Source organism: Cajanus cajan, chromosome 11 (assembly GCF_000230855.2).
Source record: "Cajanus cajan strain Asha chromosome 11, NIPB_CcT2T_4, whole genome shotgun sequence".
In the NCBI taxonomy this organism is placed as follows: domain Eukaryota; kingdom Viridiplantae; phylum Streptophyta; class Magnoliopsida; order Fabales; family Fabaceae; genus Cajanus; species Cajanus cajan.
The window spans coordinates 6,064,210-6,076,815 of NC_138527.1; the positions used below are offsets into that span (position 1 = coordinate 6,064,210).

Here is a 12,606-nt window from a genome sequence, read left to right on the forward strand (position 1 = left end):
ATTGTTCCTTGAACTGACTCTCTACCTCTCAGGTAGCCTCACCAGTAACTGTATTCCAAAGAATCTTCACCAATCTAGTGGACTTGCCACTCCACTCCTTCAACTTGTAATCAATCATAGCTACCGGTCTCTTCTCATAAGTCAGGTTCTCCTTGACCTGAATCTCGCCGATCTCAACTACATGACTCGGGTCATGGACATACTTCCTCAACTGTGAAACGTGAAACATATGTTCCCCCTCAGCAAACTCCAAAGGCTTCCACCTTTTATCAACATATGACTTCTGTCTACTTTGGCCAGTCTTCATACTCTTTTGAATCAACTTTACTTTTTCAGTAGTCTGTAGGACTAACTCCGACCCCACAACCACTGATTCACTATTTTGGTACCAACACATAGGAGTCCTACACCTCTTACCATACAGGACTTCAAACGATGCCATCATGATACTAGCATGAAAGTTATTGTTATACATGAACTCTACCAGTAGTAAAACTTTTTCCCAACTCTCCAAGTGGTCTAGCACACAAGCTCTCAGCAAAACCTCCAAGGACTGAATTGTCCTCTCTAACTGACCATCCGTCTGTGGATGATAAGTAGAACTCAACCTCAACCTCGTGCCTAAGGCTTGGTGTAGACTCTGCCAAAAATCTGGAAGTGAACCTCGGATCCCTATCTGAAATAATACTAGAAGGCACCCAGTGCAACCGTACTATTTCCTTCACATACAACTGTGTCAACTTCTCCAAGGATCACTTGATATTGACAGGCAAGAAATGTGCACACCTGGTCAATCTGTCAACCACAACTCAAATAGCATCACTATTCCTAGTCGACTTAGGCAATCCATCAATGAAATCCATAGTGATACTATCCAACTTCTACTACAAGATCTCCATCATCTACAATTAAACCACCAGACTTCTGGTGCCCAACCTTAGCCTTCTGACAGGTCAGACAGGCTGCCATATATTCAACAATGTCCCTCTATACTTAGAATCTTGAGGTAGGCAAATTCTGCCCTTAAACCTCAAATCCCATCTTCACCCATCTCAAAGCCAACTGCTTTCTCTGTATCCAAAAAATTAAGAACCTTCACAACTTCCGAATCTTACAACTACTTCATACCAACTTGCTACAAGAACTCACTAGCAATGGTAATCATGCCACAACTAATGTGGTCTTGAGCCAACTCCACATACAGATTCAAATCTCTGAATTTCTCAACCAGCTCCAACTCCTTCACCATCAAACTAGACATGTGAATCAACTTCCTACTCAAAGCGTCTGCCACTACATTGGCCTTCCTAGGGTGATACATCAACTAAAACTCATAATCTTTTAAAATATTCCATCCACTGTCTCTGTCTCATGTTCAATTCCTTCTGATCAAGCAAGTACTTCAACTCTTGTAATCACCAAAGATGTTAAATCCTGCACTATGAAAACAGTGCATCCATACCTTTAAGGCAAAAGAAACAACTGCTGCCAACTCTAAATCATGAGTAGGGTAATTCCTCTCATGATTCTTTAATTGCCTTAAAGCATATACAACTACTCTCCTATTCTACATCAACATACACCCCAACCTTAGGTGACAAACATCACAACACACCTCAAATGGCTCATTAGGATTAGGCAATACCAACATAGGAGAAGTAGTCAATCTTTCTCTTCAACTCTTCCACTTGACACTTCAATTCAACCAACTCTGTTGGGGCCATCCTATAGGGAGTAACCAACACTAGCCCTATACCAAGGACCAGATCAATGCTAAACTCAATCTCCCTAGTAGGAGGTAACCCAGACACCTCGTCCGAAAACACCTTCAAAAATTTCCTCACAACTCTTACCTATTGATCACCTTCTCAGTTTCCACACTCACAGTAGCAAATAAAATACAACACTCTGCTCCATCTCTCAACATCACTTCAGCTTGACTGACTGAAATCAACAATTCATCCTCCCCCTTAAGGGAAAAATCAACTCCCTATTGACACAATCTATAAGAATGTGATTGGCAGATGACCAATCCATGCCTAAGATTATGTCAATATCCACTAAAGACAAACAGATCAAGTTCACCTTATACTTCCTATTACACACCTCCAAGGGACAACCAACACATATCTTAGAGGCAACAATAGAAACAGAAGCGTGCGCAGATACAAGCAATCTCAACCCCAAATTACATACAGGCAAACACCCTCCCAACTACAGTAGATCTATCACCCCTCGGGGTACTCATGGTCTGTCTGACAGCTACAGGACAACTAGTCGACATGTGACCCATCTGGCCACACCTAAAGCACTTGCTCTCGGTATGATGGCAATCACGAATGAAGTGAGGTCCACCACATCTATAACATCTGAGAGTAGCAGCTCCACTCTAACCCCCACTCCTAGTTGTGTCAATAGGTTTCCTTGTGACAAGACTCCCTTATAGTGATTGGGGCCTATCATAGGGCTTCCTCTAAAAACCACCACCACTCTTGGACCCAGCTGGCTCACCAACAATCTTCGCTGACTTGTTGACACTCTCTAACCGCTCTACAACCTTCGCCTTCTCTACCAAGGCTGGAAACTCCGTGATGACCATAGGCACCACCACTTCTCCTCAAATCATACTTCAAGCCTTCAACAAACTTCCTACACTTCGAAGCCTTAGAGGTGGCTCAAGTGTAGAAGTGTGCCAAGTGCTCGAATCTCATGGCGTACTCGGTCACCGACATTCCCCCTGCTGTAATCTCATAAACTCTGCCTCCCGAGCATGCCTAACACTCTGGGAAGTACTTCTCAAGGAAGGCCCTTTTGAAGCACACCCAGTCCACAACCACTCCACGGTCATTCAACATTTGACTAGCACCTCTCCAACAATACTCTGCCTCCCCTATCAACATATACACTACATAAGCCAAATTCCTTTCCTGAGAATACCTCAACACTGTAAACATCTTCTCCATCTCACAGATCTAGTGGTCAACCACCTCCGGATCTGCATCACCTCTAAACTGAGAAGGACTACACTTCCTGAACTCAGCCAAAACCCGACTCTCCTATGACCCAACTGGTCTTGCGGCACTAGTCGCAGCTCTCTCAGCATCCATCCTAGCAAAGTAGGCATTCTACTGTTGCATAGCCATAGCCATCATCTCCATGGCATGGGCTATCTGCTCATGTTCTAAGCATCTTCTACAAATTGAACAACTCATTCAACACACTACATCTCAACTACTCAACACAAATCAACATAACATCCAACACAACACAAAGTTCAACGCAACAAAAGCCTAGAGGGACCACCCCCACAGAGTGTCCACTAAACTCGAACTGCTCTAATACCATAAAAGTGTAACGACCCGCCGTGGCCGTCACACTAGGAAATAACACTACACACTACTGAAATATTTATACTAAAATACTATAATAAAATATTTATGATACAAGTTTCTAATCAAGCAACCAACAAAAAATAAATTATATACAACAAAGTATGCTACTATAAGGTAGCCTACAAAAAAATATTCATCTCCAGGCACCTCTTGTGGCCTCTAGCAGCTATCTCCCAGCCTATCCATGCCCTGCTCCCATACAACGTATGATCATCTCAGTCCAAACCACATGGAAACATGCAAGGGTAAGCTAGAGACAATAAACAACTCATATATATCAAATATGCAGCATAAAAACTATAATCATCTTCACATCCGACACAGAAGACAAACAACACATATATTACACATCTTTCAACAACACATGTTTAAAATCGCTTACAACATAACAACACTATCATCATCCTCAACAGGGTCAACATACAACACAATCACAGCTTGACAACATAATAACATATACAACTCATATCAACAACAAATCAACTCATCAACAACTTATGCGTCGTCACACATTTCAACTCAGAGATCTCCAACAACTGAGGTTGAGCAGTCTAGGTGGCATAAACCCTACCAAATCCAATGTTTGACCTATCTTAACTAGGTCAGGTATAGAACAATGTTAGGAACTCTGAAGAGAACCAGGTATAGACAACAATAGGCAATTTCTCAGGTGTGCCACTTAGACTCGGAGGTCCAGTACTACTGTCAGGACAGAAGGGTTTGGGTATGAGCCTACCACGGCTTTGGCTAGCATCACCAATCCACATATGGAGTTAGCCCACCCACTGTCCTCCAAGTACCACTTACCCTCCAGTACCTAGTCAAAGACTACATCTCTAACTAGATACCTTACTCAAATTGGTCATTCAACCTTGACATGGATCAACTACTTCCATGTCCCCCACACAGTACTAAGGGATTCAACTTTAAAATAACTTTCAACTTTAAAATAACTTTCAACTTATCACCTTTGTACTATGTATCTCAACATAGGACATATATCTTCACCATATGTCCCCAACTTTTCATGATGGAGGAGGCCCATGGGCCAAGGGCCCAACTACTAGGGCTATGGCAAAGAGGATCCAAGAGGAGTGGGCCCAAGCTCAAGGAAAGCCCATCACATTGTTTAGTTTGGCTTTGACTCAAGCCCAAGTAGAGTAGGAGTAGTGTAGGGTTGGGCCTTAGGGCCTTGTATTTCTTTTAGGCCTTGTATTTCTGGCCATTTAGATTAGGTTTTTCATTTAATGGTCATTTGAATTTAGGGTTTATTTAGGGTTGCATGTGTATTTGCATTAGAATGTAATTAGCTTTACATTTGGAATGCATTTCGGCCATTTGCAACACATGCACATGGTGTGACCGAAATGCAACTCAAATGAAAGCTAAATCACATTCCAAATGAGGTGCACATGGTGTGATTCCGGGTTTGGCTCCAAAATTTGAATTTTGAATTCAAATTTTGGGCGCCTAAGGTTAAGTAAACCATACCATGGTTTCACTTAACCTTAGGCTAACCCATGGTTCCTTTAACCTAATTATTCCCTATAAATTCAAAGTGGCCGAGACTTGTACTCACTTTTGGAATATACATATGAGATTTCTCTCTTTGTATTCTCTCCTCTCCGAAAGTCACTCACACAACCTACCTCTACCCTCCTTGAGCTCCTCTCTTTGTAGAGCTAGGTTGCCTTTTTACTTCTTCCGGATTTAGCTTGAGCAAGCATAGGTCACATTGTTGCTTCTTGGAGTTTCTCTCCTTGCCACTCTTCCAAGGAACCGAGAAGGATTGAAGGTATTCTTGAGGATTCATAAGTGGAACCTCATCAAGAACTCAGAGTCCTCTTAAGGAAGACTCTTCCAAAAATAAGCGTATGCCGCTGTAAATGACGAATACACGGTATTCTTTAGTAAAAGGGGAAAGAATAGTTCGCTTTGTATTCATCATTTACATTACGTACATCTTAACCTATTTTTCTTAAACAAACAAGCAAGGACAAAAAAAGCATGTTTCATTTACATTACATCTTAACCTAATTTTCTTGCCATTTGCAATTCAAATTTGAACCGGTTTTGGTGTTTCAATTTAAGTGTGACCGAGAGTGTGTGTTTGCATATTGTTTCAAAGAAAAAGGCATCTCCTAAGATAAAAAAAAAATATAACAAAGTTTAAAAGAAAATGCAAAAGCAAAGTGATTAAAAAAAAATATAGCTAAACCTAATTACTCAAAGTAAAAGCCATATAAGGAGATTTGTGTTGAAATTGTTCAAAGTTCTTGGTTTTTTACATTGCATCTTGTGTCTACAATTTTTTTTTTCAGCTTACATATTTTGAGTGCTTTGGTTTTGTGAATCAACTCTAGATCCTATCTAGGCTAATTCCTTCTTGTCCTAGCCAATTCTTGTTCTTTGCTCATCTATATTGTCTTCTCCTAAACTCTACTCTTGTCTTCTTTAATTCTCAAATCTCTTTGCTGTTTATGTACATTTTGGTACTCAAATGTGACCTAAGTTTTGACCTAGCCTATCTCCTTATAAGCTAGTTCTACAAGGGTCATCAAAAGAGGACTAAGAAAAGGAGGAGGAAGGAACAAAGAGTGCTCTCGGATTTGGCTACCAGACTTGAAACACCAAAACTTTGTTGGCTGGAATTTTTTTGTGGCTGCTGGACTTTCACATCCGAGGAGATACATTGGAGTTCAATTTGATTTGTAATTGAATTTTATAAAAAAAAAATAGAGTATTAGTGACGGATTTAGAGACCAAATTTTCCTTACTACTTTGAATTTTTGTTGCAAAATTGGTCACTAATCCCTCACTAATTTTGGTGGCTGTTTTTAAATTATCTTGAAGCCACTTGTTTCCTTTGCTGTTCAGTTTGTAATTCATTGTAATTTGGCCATTTTTAGGAGTGTCTTGGGTGTGTCTTTCGTACACAACAATCTCTTCTTAGGTTTCTAATTTTCGTTAGACTTGGTGAGAGTGGTCCTTGATTGGTCTTTGGCACCTCTCAAGCTCTCACCCTAGGACAACGTTTAGCTGGTTCTAAATTCTTGCAATCATACTTGATTTAATTGCTTTATTTCGTCTAGTTTATCTTAGTTCACAAATCACAAAAAAATAATTTTCATTGAAAAGATTTTGGTGGAGATTAACTACAAGGGGGATTAGTAAATTTTGTTAGAAAAGAATGACACAATCCAAGAGGGGGGGGGGGGGTGAATTGGATTCTATGACCTTTTAAAAATTTTCAGAGTATTTAGGATCTTTATTTCACTTAAACTTTTCTAAGACTGAATTTTCAAATGAAGCTTCTTTAAAGACTTGTTATAGAAGTATAAATGCAATATGCTTTCTTGATTACAAAATAATGAGGTTCAAATGCAATTCTTTAAATTCAGATTAAACCATCAATATTCACATACACATGTTAATAAAGAATTATCTTCTTTAATGCTCAACCAAGAAATTACTCAAAGTAAAAGATAAGGTAGAAGAAGATTCCACAAGTCTTTTATACTGGTTCAGCCACTCCACATGTGACCTACATCCAGTCCTCAATTAGCACCTGATCAAGCTTTGTTCCACTATCTCAATGAAGAAGGTTTACAAGCACACACACATGCATATACTTCAACACTAAAGATAACCACTTTCTTGACCCCAAGAAAGTACCCCTTGTAGAAACCCACTACAAGAACCTTACCACTTGAGAAACCCTTCTCAAGATTTACAAGTATTCACACAGAATAAAGGAACGAATTCACCTGGAATTCAGAAGCAAATCTTAATCTTCCCTTTTCAAGAATATGATGATGATGATGATCTTCTAACAAAGTTTTTCACAAACATTTTTACTCATGGATTTCACAAAGAAAACTCTCTAAGATGGTCACAAAGACTAAAAAAAATGCTTTTCTCAATTTGATTATCAGTTCTAACTCATGTCTGAAGTTTCTAAAAGTTCAAACTATTTATAAAAGTCTCAGACGCAGATAATCGATTATTTTAAAGAATAATCGATTATTTTGTTCTTCAGGTTTTCTGGAAACCAACCAAGAACAATATAATCGATTATTTTGCTGGATAATCGATTATTCCAGAGAGTTATTTATGGGATAATCGATTATTTGGCAAATAATCGATTATTGCAGCAAGGCATCCCATTTTGCCTGTTGCTGGAATAATCGATTAGATTTAATGATAATCGATTATTTTGAGTTAGTTTTCAAAACTTCGTTTTAAGTCTCAAAATAACTTTCCAATCTTTTCAACTCATCATCATACACTCTCTACTTAGCTTAGATATAGATTTTTCTCATGCACACAGCATACACAACAAACTAAACCAATCAAAACAATTTATACACTAATTCCTATTACATAGCATTTTCTTTGACTTCTCTTTGACTTTGTTTTTGTGCTTCCAAGTTGTTGTTGTACACACACACATTGTGATCATAAGTTGTTGTACACACATGTTGTGATCATCAAAACTCCTTTAAGCTTCAAGCTCTCCTAGGCTCAACAATTTTTACTTGAAGATGCTTGGTTATTAAGTGGCTCTTAGTAGCTCACCTCCCTCCAAAGTTCAATTTGTATACCTAGTCCTCCAAGTACTTAGTCTTAACCTTGTTTAAAAATTGCTTTCAGAACTTCTTTTATCAAAAAAAACCTTTCTCCTATAATGGAAGAATTTTCTACTTCTCAAAGTGATAGTAATTCAAGTGATTACAATGACATGACAAAAGTAACACATGAATTAAGATCACTCAAAATTTGGAAAGAGCAAGAGGCTAAATAAAGACTAAAAGAAAAACTTGAAAGAGAGGCTCAACTTGCTCTTTTGGAGGAGGAAATTCGTTTGTTAAAGGAAAAAGAAGAAAAATTACACCACAAACACCGAAGTAGACATAGCTCCCAAACTCATTGTTCAACCATAAGGGATTCTTTGCATGATGATAGCCTAGCCTTAGGTGATCACTATCAACAACCTCCTAGAAGAGTTCATAGGACCCCCAAAGCAAGGGAATCTAGGGTAGATCTCCCTTATTTTCATGGCAAAGATGATGTTGAGGGGTACCTTGATTGGGAGATGAAGTTTGAACAAATCTTCACTTGCCATCAAGTGAGTGAAGAAAGAAAAGTATCCCTAGCCACTTTAAGCTTTAAAGGTCATGCCATGTATTGGTGGACATCCCTTGTTAGGGATAGGCGTCTCCATAATGATCCTCCAATTCAATATTAGAATGAATTAAGGAGTGCCTTGAGAAGGAGGCATATTCCCTCTTACTACACTAGGGAGCTTATTAAAAAGCTCAAAGACTCTATCAGAGAAACATGACTGTGGAAGAGTATAGACAAACGATGGAGTTATACTTAATGAGGGCTGGCATTAGGGAGAAAGAAAATATTACCATTGCTAGATTTTTGAGTAGGTTGACTTTTGAGATAAGGGATAAGGTTGAGCTTCTTCCTTATAGAGATTTGAATGACTTGGTTCAACTTTGTATCAAGGTTGAACAACAAAATTTGAGAAAGAATTTTAAAACAAGCTCATACTCATCTTCTTACTCAAAGGTTGACTACAAGAGGGAGGGCAAGAAAAACACTTTTGAAAAGAAAAATACTTTTGAATCCTCCAAAAATCTAGACAAGGGTAAAGAAAAAGAAAAAAAGAACAACACCTCACAAACTAGCACCAAGTCTAGTGACATAAAGTGCTTTAAATGTCTTGGGAGAGGTCACATTTCTTCTTAATGCCCTAATAAAAAGGTTATGATTCTAAGGGGCCAAGACATTTATAGTAGCCAAGATGAATCTACTACTTCTTCATCTTCAAGTGAGGATGAATAAGAAGCAAGTGAGGGAGAGTCATGTGAGGTCACTTACCCTTACAATGGGGAACTTCTTATGATGAGAAGGGTCCTCAACAACCAACCTAGTGATACACAATCCCAAAGAGAGAACATCTTTCACACAAGATGTAATATTTAAAACAAGGCTTGTTCTTTCATAGTGGATAGTGGATCTTGGTGCAATTGTTGTAGCACTAGGATGGTTGAAAAATTGGGCTTGACTACCACACCCCATCCCAAACCTTATCAACTTCATTGGCTTAATGATGATGGGGATATGGTGGTCAACCAACAAGTGGAAGTGGAGTTTTCTATTGGGAATTATCAAGATAAAGTCAAATGTGATGTAGTTCCCATGGAAGCTTGTCATATTTTATTGGGTAGGCCATGGCAATTTGATAAACAAACCCATCATGATGGCTTAACCAATAAAATAACTTTCACTCACAAGGGTAAAAAGTTTGTGCTTCATCCTTTATCACCTTCACAAATGATGGAAGATCAAGTACAAATGAAGACCAAACGTGAGCAAGAGAAAGGAAAAGAAAATCAAAAAAAAAATGAAAAAAAAACTTCTAAAAACTAGTAAACAAGAGGATCCTAGAGAGCCTAGTGTTCCCTCTCTAGAGATAGTTCAAGGAGAGACCTTTGAAACAAAAACTTTACAAAAAACCTCTCTCTTACTTGAACCATCTTCTCATATCCTCATGTGTAGAGGAACACTCACATGCACTGCCACAAGTTCTTTGGAAACTTCTCTATCTCTTGAAGTTAAAAATATTTTAAAAGAATTTGATGATGTATTTCCTAGTGAAGGCCCAGTGGGACTTCCACCTTTTAGGGGAATAGAGCATCAAATAGATCTTGTGCCTGGGGCTAGTCTACCCAATAGACCAGCCTATAGGACTAATCCACAAGAAACTAAAGAGATAGAGAAGCAAGTACAAGAGTTGTTGGATAAGGGTTGGATTCAAAAGAGTCTAAGCCCTTGTGTTGTGCCTGTCATTTTGGTGCCAAAAAAAGATGGAAAATGGAGGATGTGTTGCGACTGTAGAGCCATCAACAACATCACAATAAAATATAGGCACCCAATTCCGAGGCTTGATGACATGCTTGATGAATTGCATGGGTCATCCATATTTTCCAAAATAGATCTTAAAAGTGGATATCACCAAATTAGAATCAAGGAAGGTGATGAGTGGAAAAATGCTTTAAAGACTAAGTTTGGTTTATATGAATGGTTGGTAATGCCTTTTGGGCTTACTAATGCACCTAGCACATTCATGAGGCTAATGAATCATGCCCTTAGGGATTGCATTGGTAGGTTTGTAGTTGTTTATTTTGATAATATTTTAATCTATAGCAAAAGTCTAAGTGATCATGTGGATCACCTAAGACAAGTCCTACTTGTTCTTAGAGACAATCACTTGTTTGCCAATGTAGACAAGTGCACTTTTTGTGTTGATAATGTTATTTTCTTAGGGTTTGTGGTAAGCAAAAAGGGGGTTCATATGGACCCTGAGAAAATTAAAGCCATCCAAGAATGGCCTATTCCTACTAATGTTAGTGAAGTTAAGAGCTTCCATGCTTTGGCAAGCTTTTATAGAAGATTTGTTCCTAACTTCTCTACATTAGCTTCACCTCTCAATGAGTTGGTGAAGAAGGATATGGTCTTTTTATGGCAAGAAAAACATAATTTAGCTTTTCAAGAGCTTAAGCAAAAACTCACTCAAGCACCTGTTCTAGCTCTCCCTGATTTTAGCAAAACTTTTGAGCTAGAATGTGATGCTTCAGGTCTTGGCATAGGAGCTGTGTTGTTACAAGGTGGCCATCCCATAGCCTATTTCAGTGAAAAACTTCATGGGGCTGCCTTGAACTACCCTACCTATGACAAGAAGTTATATGCTTTAGTTCGTGCCCTTCAAACTTGGGAACATTACCTTGTGACCAAGGAATTTGTTATTCATAGTGATCATGAATCACTTAAATATTTGGAGGGTCAACATAAATTAAATAAGAGACATGCAAAATGGGTTGAGTACCTTGAACAATTTCCTTATGTCATTAAATATAAAAAAGGCTCTACAAATGTAGTAGCTGATGCTTTGTCAAGAAGACATGTGTTGTTAAACATCCTAGGTTCTCAAATACTAGGGTTTGATGACATAAAGGAATTGTATGAGAAAGACCTTGATTTTGCTAACTTTTATTCTCTATGTATTCAAAAACCTTATCAAGGGTACTATATTTTTGAGGGGTTTCTTTTTATAGAAAATAAACTTTGTATTCCCCAAGGATCTATTAGGAAACTCTTGGTAAAAGAGAGCCATGAGGGTGGGCTCATGGGGCATTTTGGAATTGAGAAGACTCTTTCACTTTTGAGAGAGAAATTCTTTTGGCCTCATATGAAAAGAGATGTTCAAAGATTTTGTAGTAGTTGCATAGCTTGTTTGCAAGCTAAGTCTACCACAAAACCTCATGGACTATACACCCCCTTGCCAATATCCAATGCTCCTTGGGTAGACATTTCCATGGATTTCATCCTTGGTTTGCCTAGGACCCAAAGAGGAAAGGATTCCATCTTTGTGGTTGGGGACCATTTTAGTAAAATGGCACATTTTATTCCATGCCACAAAGTGGATAATGCAAGTAGTATTGCTAAGTTATTCTTTCAAGAAATTGTGAGACTACATGGGTTACCTAAAACTATAGTTTCAGATAGAGATGTTAAGTTCCTTAGCCATTTTTGGAAAACTCTATGGGCAAGGCTAGGAACTAAACTTCTATTTTCTACCACATGTCATCTCCAAACTGATGGGCAAACTGAGGTAGTTAATAGGTCTCTTGGGACTATGTTGAGGGCAATCCTCAAGGGCAATAAAAAGTCATGGGATGACTATGATGGGTTCCTTCTCCATGAAATGACGTAGAGATGATGGAGAGGAAGCCTTGCCCTTGATCTAGGTTCAACAAGGTGGACAAAAGGAGGAGATATGGTGAAGGAAAGGAGGTTGGCGTGAAATGATGGGGTTTGGGCGGAAGCACTTAGGGTGGAGGTGTTTGGGTGCTCAAAGTTGGCTCACTCCAAGGTAGGTGGAGGCCACTCTAGGTTTCACTCTCCAAGGGTGGAGAATGAAGGAAGGCTAGCCGAAGCAACCCTAGGGACTAAGGATAAGGACTTGAGGCATAAAAGCTCACTCAAATTCTATATAATCCAAAGTGTTTACAAGTGGTGGGGTGTGGGGTTTTTATAGGAGGAGTTGCATTTAGGGTTGCATTTAGGGTTGCATGGCCGAAAATGCCAAGGCCAAATGCACTCCAAATGCAATGCCAAATTAACCCTAGATGCAACTTGG

The 12,606-nt window shown here is 38.8% G+C and overlaps 1 non-coding gene across 1 annotated transcript; it reads right to left on the bottom strand.

The window, feature by feature from the left end:
- Window positions 1-5,229: 5,229 nt before the first annotated feature.
- Window positions 5,230-5,347, bottom strand: LOC114916827 (U5 spliceosomal RNA). Its single transcript, XR_003805436.1, has one exon. It is a non-coding gene; the product is annotated as a U5 spliceosomal RNA (small nuclear RNA).
- Between the last annotated feature and the right edge of the window lie 7,259 nt (window positions 5,348-12,606).